This window comes from Corvus brachyrhynchos, unplaced genomic scaffold, assembly GCF_000691975.1.
Source record: "Corvus brachyrhynchos isolate BGI_N302 unplaced genomic scaffold, ASM69197v1 scaffold101, whole genome shotgun sequence".
NCBI classification, from domain to species: Eukaryota; Metazoa; Chordata; class Aves; order Passeriformes; family Corvidae; genus Corvus; species Corvus brachyrhynchos.
In genome coordinates this window covers 3,450,874-3,458,587 of record NW_008237239.1, presented here as the reverse complement: position 1 = coordinate 3,458,587, position 7,714 = coordinate 3,450,874, and positions in this window count along the sequence as shown.

Below are 7,714 nucleotides of genomic sequence, written 5' to 3'. Positions count from 1 at the left end.
AATGGGATTAAGTGTGATACACTTAACATACATGAGACAGGGGCTAAATCAGCAGCAGACAAGAGCAGCAAGTTGAAGGCCCATGCAAAGTCAGACCTTGATATCGACTCACAAGTCCATTTCCCACTGTTTCACCAAAAAAAGAGGTCTGCCATTGTATCAGCCTGACCACACAACTGCCCCTAGCAGAGCACAGCTCTCTTCCAGCTACTCATCAGAGAAACAGCAAAGAGAACCCAACTTGGTGTATCCAGCTTCTCACACCTATCAGCATTTGCTACTCAAGACTGAACTACAGCCATGTTCTAAAACAAAGAGGGATTTCTGGAAGAAATCTCTACGTTACAGTACTGGAGAGCAAAGCACTTATCAGGAACCAGGACACTGTAACAACCATTGCTTCTAACATGCAATTTTTGCATAAAATGAAACAGTACTGCACCACAGAATGCACAATTGTTGAAGACATTAAAAACTAGTCAGCACAATCGGCATTTATTCAGCTTTTTCATTTTGTCCCCTGCAGGTTTCTTCTGAAGGTACCAAGCAAACATATTGCTATACCAGAGATGTGAAATAATGAGCTAACCACAAATACTAATTTAGTATTATAAAACAGCAGCATAATTCTTGTCATTACTTCATGTTCATTATAATAATATTATGGTACAAATCCTAAAAAGCAATGTATAGATATTGATATCTGACTAAAGGCAATTTTTTCTCATTACTTAGTTTGAATTTATATACTTTTCATAAATTTCAATACTTCAAATTACATTCCAAGTTTTTGGACATCAGGCACTACAATGAGAGCACAACATTTTTCTGAAGGGATTAAAACACCGAAAAACCTTTTTTTTTATTATTTGTGTGTGTGCATTCAGGAAGACTGGCAGAACTGGTGACTAATAGTCAAAATCAGTATCTCACCATAATCATCAATATCCTCCATCAATGGCAAAACCAAAACTGAGGTTCTAGGAGACGAGCAATGTGGAAGCAGTAGTCACTAGGCTAAAAATAGATTTAGATTGCACTTTGAGGGTTTTGTGAAGTCTAAAGATGGTAACATTTTTGTTTTAGTGTGATCTACCTTCCTCAGGCTCTAAGAATTGCATATATTGTGTCTAACTTTAACTGTCTCAGGGAAAAAAAAAATTGACTTTTAGCTTCAAAGTCTCAGATCTAATAGACTATAGATTCTGGCATATCTGTCATACTAACAAATGATAAAACTGGCTGCTCTGAGATCAGATCTCATTCTACTAGAAATTCAGCCAGCTGTTATTTTAGAAGAAACAAAAATTGAGACCTTAACTGCCTTTTTGCCAAAGGACTCTGGTTACTCTCATGACTGCTCATCATTCCGTCCTCTTCAATTTTTAAAACTAAATTAAACTTTTAACACATTTAAAAAATCAAACAAACAAAAACCTGTGTGAAGAGGCTGGGGGACCCGGCACTTTCTTCTCTCGTCAGGAGCTTCCTAAAGAGCTTAACAGACATTTCATGTGTTCCTGCAGGGAAATGGAAGGATCAAAGCAGGCAGGATTTTCAAGATTATGGAAACAAAGACCCACAGCATCCCACACAGGAGAAAGTGAAAGGATTTAAAAACATGACTACTTGAAAATGCTTTCTCATGTAAACACTCTATGAAGGAAAGCTCACAAGGAGAAAGTGAATAACTGAAAAACATCAACAAGTGAACAATAACTCACAATTAAAATCTGCTTCCAAAATTAAGTAAGTTCATGGGATCTAAAAGTGAACAAGCAAATGTCAAAATGCATTGCTGTTCTCTACAAAACTGGACCTCAAAGGCTCAGCATTTGTCATATTGTACATAAGGAAGAGCATTTCTCACTTCTACATCCTATTGTCACCTTTACCAAAACCAGGAATTAAAAATAACGTATGATGTTATTCGATTTTCCGTTTAAAATCCCGCCGACATAGAAATCACAACTAAATCACATTCTTATTCCAAAATTATCACCCTAATATCTTCCCCATAGCAATTAGCACCAGGATTTTAAATCACAAGCACCTGCATCCTAATAGAAACCCTCTAGCCAGTCACACATCAAGACATGCTCCAAAATGTCTGTGTTACTGTATGAAAAACAAAACACCAGCACCCACAAGAAAAGAAGAGAGTTTCAGGGAGCCTCTCCAACAAAATTCTTTGTATAAATTACAGAGACTCTGTACAGCTGCCCAGTGGTCCTGCTTCCTCCACTGATGCAGGTGAATCCCCTCCTGAGGAAGCATTTCCTGGGCAGGCACACCAGGATCTGGCTGCCTGTAACTTCTTGTCTGTGAAACAGGGAGAGCTGGCACAAAGACAGCTAAACACTAGAAACTGCCTTCTGTTTTTTCCTATTGGACTTCTCAAACAAATGACAACCTCTGGGAGCTGTGTCTGGATAAGTGGTTTATGACAGTGGTTCCACCTTTCACACACCAGCTTGTGTCAACCTGCAAAGTACCAGGTGAAGAACTTGACCAACCCTGTTGCTGCAATAAATAAGAATTTAGTTAAGTGTTTACATCTGAAGAAGTCAGTTCCTCATGATGCTCAATGTCTACAGGTCAGTTTCTAGTTTCTCAGCACCTTTTATAAACCTGAGAACAGTTTGACTGCTGTGCACATCCCGTGGAAAGCTCCAGGCATTTTTTTTTTCCTCATTGCAGTTTAAATCTCTCTTGATCCACTTACAGAGAAGATGGAAAAGTGGAAAATGCATCTTGTCAGACTTGCTTTATTGCATTCTTGTAAACAGACCAAGATCCCACTTACTTGTTACAGAGATGAAACACTTAGTTTGTTGGCAAAGATCAAAATACAAACCGAAAGAAAAGCCTTAATGTATCACTTGGAACAGCAGGCAGCATTACAGCCCATCAGAGAGAAACTGACTCCATTCTACAAAATTAATGGGCAAGAGACACTTTGCAAAAGTGTTCTCAAAATAAGCAAGTTTTTAAACTGGGAGAATTCCCCCAAGAATTTCACAATCTTCACAGGCTCAGACACACCAAAAGAATGAAAGGCAAGAAAAAAGTTTGCTTGGCAGTCTGATATTGTTACAGACTGAGAACTTACGGGTTTAGAAAATCAGGACCATGCTAGCAGACAACAAGGATTTGCAGCTGTGGTTTCCATCTTAAGGTTTTCTTTTTTAAAAAGAATGTTAAACAGAATTTTATTTTTGTGGTTGCTTCTTCACTGCATTCACAACGAGGCCTGTCAAGGGAAGCTGTATCTTGAGGATTGTGCAAATATTACCATTTTCTACTGGGCAGATGAGCTTCCACTGCACATCTTAGGTACAAATTCGCAGTTATTTCATGGGATGAGGATTTTCTAAATTCGTGATATAGCAAGTGGAAAATTTGGCTCCATTTTCATATAAAACAGGCCCTGCAGTTAAAATACATTTCTACACATAAACTGCATTGATTTGTTCTGGAACCATTCCAAACATCAGAAACAAAAACCTCACTGTTTACAAGTCACTTACTGGGTAAATCCACAAGCATGTTAAAGATGACTTTCAAAGTCTTCATTAAAACAGCCATCAAATATGTAACCTTCCAATAAAATTCAAATATTCTAGGCTATTAACTAAATTTTTAAAAAAGTATTTTACAAGTGCAATGCCAAATGAAATTGAGCATGATAATATTTTGAGTTAAATGGTGGGATCTCAAATTATTGGTAATCTCACCATCAAGATGATGTATAAAAAATTCATAGATATCAAAGTTACATGAACAGAAGGAAAATCTACCTAAAAATTATTTCACGTATGTGAAAGATGATGTATAAGGGGAATAACTACACTTATAAAAATGACCTCAGAAGCCCAAGCAGCTTCAGAATTCCAGCACTTTTGTAACACTTTTTATTCTGCCTCCCTTCTCTCTACGATAGATTAATAAGAACTTTAATACCAGCTTTTAGATGATAATACTAACTTCAGATGAAACCCATACTGCTCCAACTTCTTGAAAACTATGATGAATGCAGAGTATTCAAAGACAGGCATATTAGATATACTTTCACTGTAACCTGAATATTGCATATTTCATGCAATATTGTTTACGGCAATAATGAATTGGAAAATCCTCTGCGATTTCTGTGGTCAAGTGCTATGACTATTCGTACCTTTATGGCAATTTGTGACATGAATCACTAATTCATTTTCTTCCTGAAATGAGTCTAATAGATACAGGAGGATAAAAATTTAAAGGAAATCTTAATACAGGTAGGTTCTTTTGCCCTGTTCATATTGCTCAAGACAAATACTAGGAGAGCCATTTATGCTTGCAGATTATTCCAATTTTCTATTTTTATTCTATTTTTCTGCTTCTAAATTGATAACATGAATTCCATTAGGTTAAGCTTTTCAAGTTCTGACTACTACAGTACTGGACATGACTGAATGAGCAAAAAAGTTTTACTCCTGTTTCAAAAGGACACTCTTCATAAACTGGCAGAACAAGCGCTCCCAGGAATTGGTTCAGCCTAAAGAGAAATTTTGCTGGTAGACTGAGGTTAAAGGAATGGCTTTTGCTGCCTTAGTGGAATCCCAGGTTATAACTTTAGTTGTAGTGTAATGTGTTTGAACAATTTCTATAACTGAATTCCAGTCCTGAGATTTGCACTAACATTTCCACCTCTTCAACAAATGCAAACAGAAAGTATGAAAGGTGAAGGCCATAAGTTATTTATATGAAATGATATTGAAAATAACCTTAGAAAAAAAACCACCAGGGAGATCTAGAACAGAAATTAATCATCTGCTTCTACACAGCTGATGAAACAACTTTCTGCATTTGATGCAGTAAATCATTAAACTTTAAGTATACGAGACAGGGAATGTTATCCAACAGAGCCCTCAACAGTCAATTGATGTAAATGCTTCAGGTCATAAATTATGGTAGAAACACCAACTGAGGCCGATGGTCTTTATCACTGAGCATACACATGCACATACTGCATGCAATGAAAGGTAATTATTAGTTCAATGTTGCTACTGATTTGAATGAGAACAAAGTTGCACTTCAGCATAAAAATACAGTTGTATGTACATTCAAAGGAAAACATATCCCAGTGTCTTAATGTTTTATTGCCCACATCTTTTTTATTTTGGTGGTGGTGATGATACACAGTTATGTACGGTTTATGTATGTGGTGAATCCACACAGATGAACCAACAGAAGCTTCTCCAGCTTAAGAAATATTTAACCAACCAGGAACTTCAAATGCCCATCAAGACCATACACCAAACAAAACATTTCTAGTTCCAAAGCTAGAGAGGGGGGATGGACATCTAAATTCGGTGAGAGCTCACAATCACTTGAAATGATTCAAGCTGGAATCTTTTGTACACCACCAGAGTCATGGGCATCCGTAATAACCAGCACAAGTCAGAAATGCCAGTCAAGGTAAGAAACACTGACAATGGGCAGGGTGAGAAAGGTGAGAAAAAGCACTGTTTCAGGGGGATTTAACTCCAGAAGCTACAGACTGAAATCCAGTAATTATAAAGAAAAATAAAAGGGAAATTCCCTAGGTTTTGGATAACTATTTTTCTGTGTAACTGATATGTGTGTGCATTGGTTACTTTTATCCTTTATTCTGCTCCTGTAGGTGATGTTACTAAGCCTGGTACAAGCACTCGTGGGAATAGCATTTAAATCAGTGTCCCCTCACCATTTTCTGTGCTTGACTCTCATTGTAAGCCCTTAAAGCTTAAAAGCCCATAAGCTCTAAACAGCTGCCTTTTCAAACAGATACTCTTAACACCTTAGTGTTTATTCCTCCACATCTAAAGTGGTGTTCTTTCAAAATTATACTTTTCTGGTATCTTTAATTCTACTCTTACAGTCAAACCTTGTTAACAGCTAAAATTTGGATGCACTCTCACTCTCACCTTCAGCATCATGACACAACAAAAACTGCAGCTGTGGCAGCCAGTGCTGCTTTCTACAGAGCTGTAAGACTCAGCTGCAGAGAATCCTGGTTTTATTGGTGTGACTCATGGTGGTGTTTGACTAATGGTAAAACTGGGAATAATCCAAAGCGCATATGCGAGTTCCATTTGTTTTACACTCCTGCAATGCCACTGACTCCGGCACCACAGTTACTCCTGATTTACACTGCTGTAAATCAAACTGCAATCACAGTCTGGGAGTACCTTAGCGAGCCCAAACCCAGCATTTTCACATAATTAATGTTCCAAATAGCTAATGTCCTACTTATTTTTCAGACTTTTTTGCACTGTAGTTTTCATCTCCCCTGATTTAGCTGTGTAATTACTTTTCAGTGGTGGCAACAGAGAACATGCTTTCTCCCTGCTATCAAGGCAGCATTTATTTTGTCAGTTAAAGTAATTACATGTGTCACTGAGACTGAGTGTAACCACCAGGGGCCAAAAAGAGAGGAGGTAAGAAACAGGACAAATGATGTAAATAATTCAGTTCAAGAAATGCAGTTTTAGTAATTTTTTTGTCCCTCCAAAAATGGCATCATAGGGATAAAAATATCATATATCAAGTATCACACATCAAGTGAAACAAATACTAAAAGGATTAAAGGAACTGTTTCATAATCATAATGACTTAAAGAGTTTGGGAGTGGAGAGAGCAGAAGAGCAAGACAGGGTATTTTAACTACAACTCATTTCCATAGCCATTTATGTGCCAGCTACTGAAATGATGCTGTTGAGCCTCAAGACTCCCAGAGACAGCCCAGAATTGAACACCACACACTCAAAGCATTTTGGGGGAGAGTATTTTAAAATGCATTTTTTAAAGAAATTCAAGTTAGTCTGTGCTAGATATTATCAGTGGGACCGAGGCAAACCACAGAGAAGCTTTAACTGAAAGCACATTTTCAATTATTTACTTCAAGCACTGACAATAAACTGGTCAGGGCAACATGAAACTCATTATGAGCTAATTTATATTGCTCTGCTCTGTGCTGCTGTAGTTAGACTGATATAGTCACCCTCAGCTGAGAATTTGTACATTATACTGTATGTCCTAACAGGCAGTTTATGTTTTAGGATTACCAGTCTAATCCTATCAAATTCAATGCTGCCAGTATGTAATCCTGATTAACGTTAGTGTTTTCTAAGAGTGGCACCAGATCAAAAGTAATCAGCAGAAGTCATATGAAAACCCCCCTCCCTGGATTTTAAATCACACATACTGAACATAAATCTCTGTATTATCAAGAATTCTGCTTCCACAAATGGAACACATTTTGGTGAAAAAAATAAAAGGTCCATAAAAATGAAGCAAATTATTTTTTCTGCTGGAGCAAGAAACCAATAGTTTCCAGCTCAAGGACAAATCATGCAAACAGCAGAATAGGATGCAGTCATTACTGCTTTACTGCTTTTACAGTTAATGCATAAATGTAAGAACTAGACATTATAGAAGCCCTTATCTAGATATTCTGCTAAAAGCAATAATGGGATTTTAGCACTTAAAAAGGGAACCTAAACTCTTAAACACAAAATTGCAAGCTCCTGCTTAAACCTTAGAGATACCTAAATTAGTTAGTTGAGAAATGTGTCTTAAATATCTGCCAGCACCTAAAAATCTTCTTCTAAGTGTTTTTTGTAAACCTTTAAATGCTGACACAGGTAAATAACTCAGTGCTTAAGATCAGTCAGGTTCTATCAACCTGTCA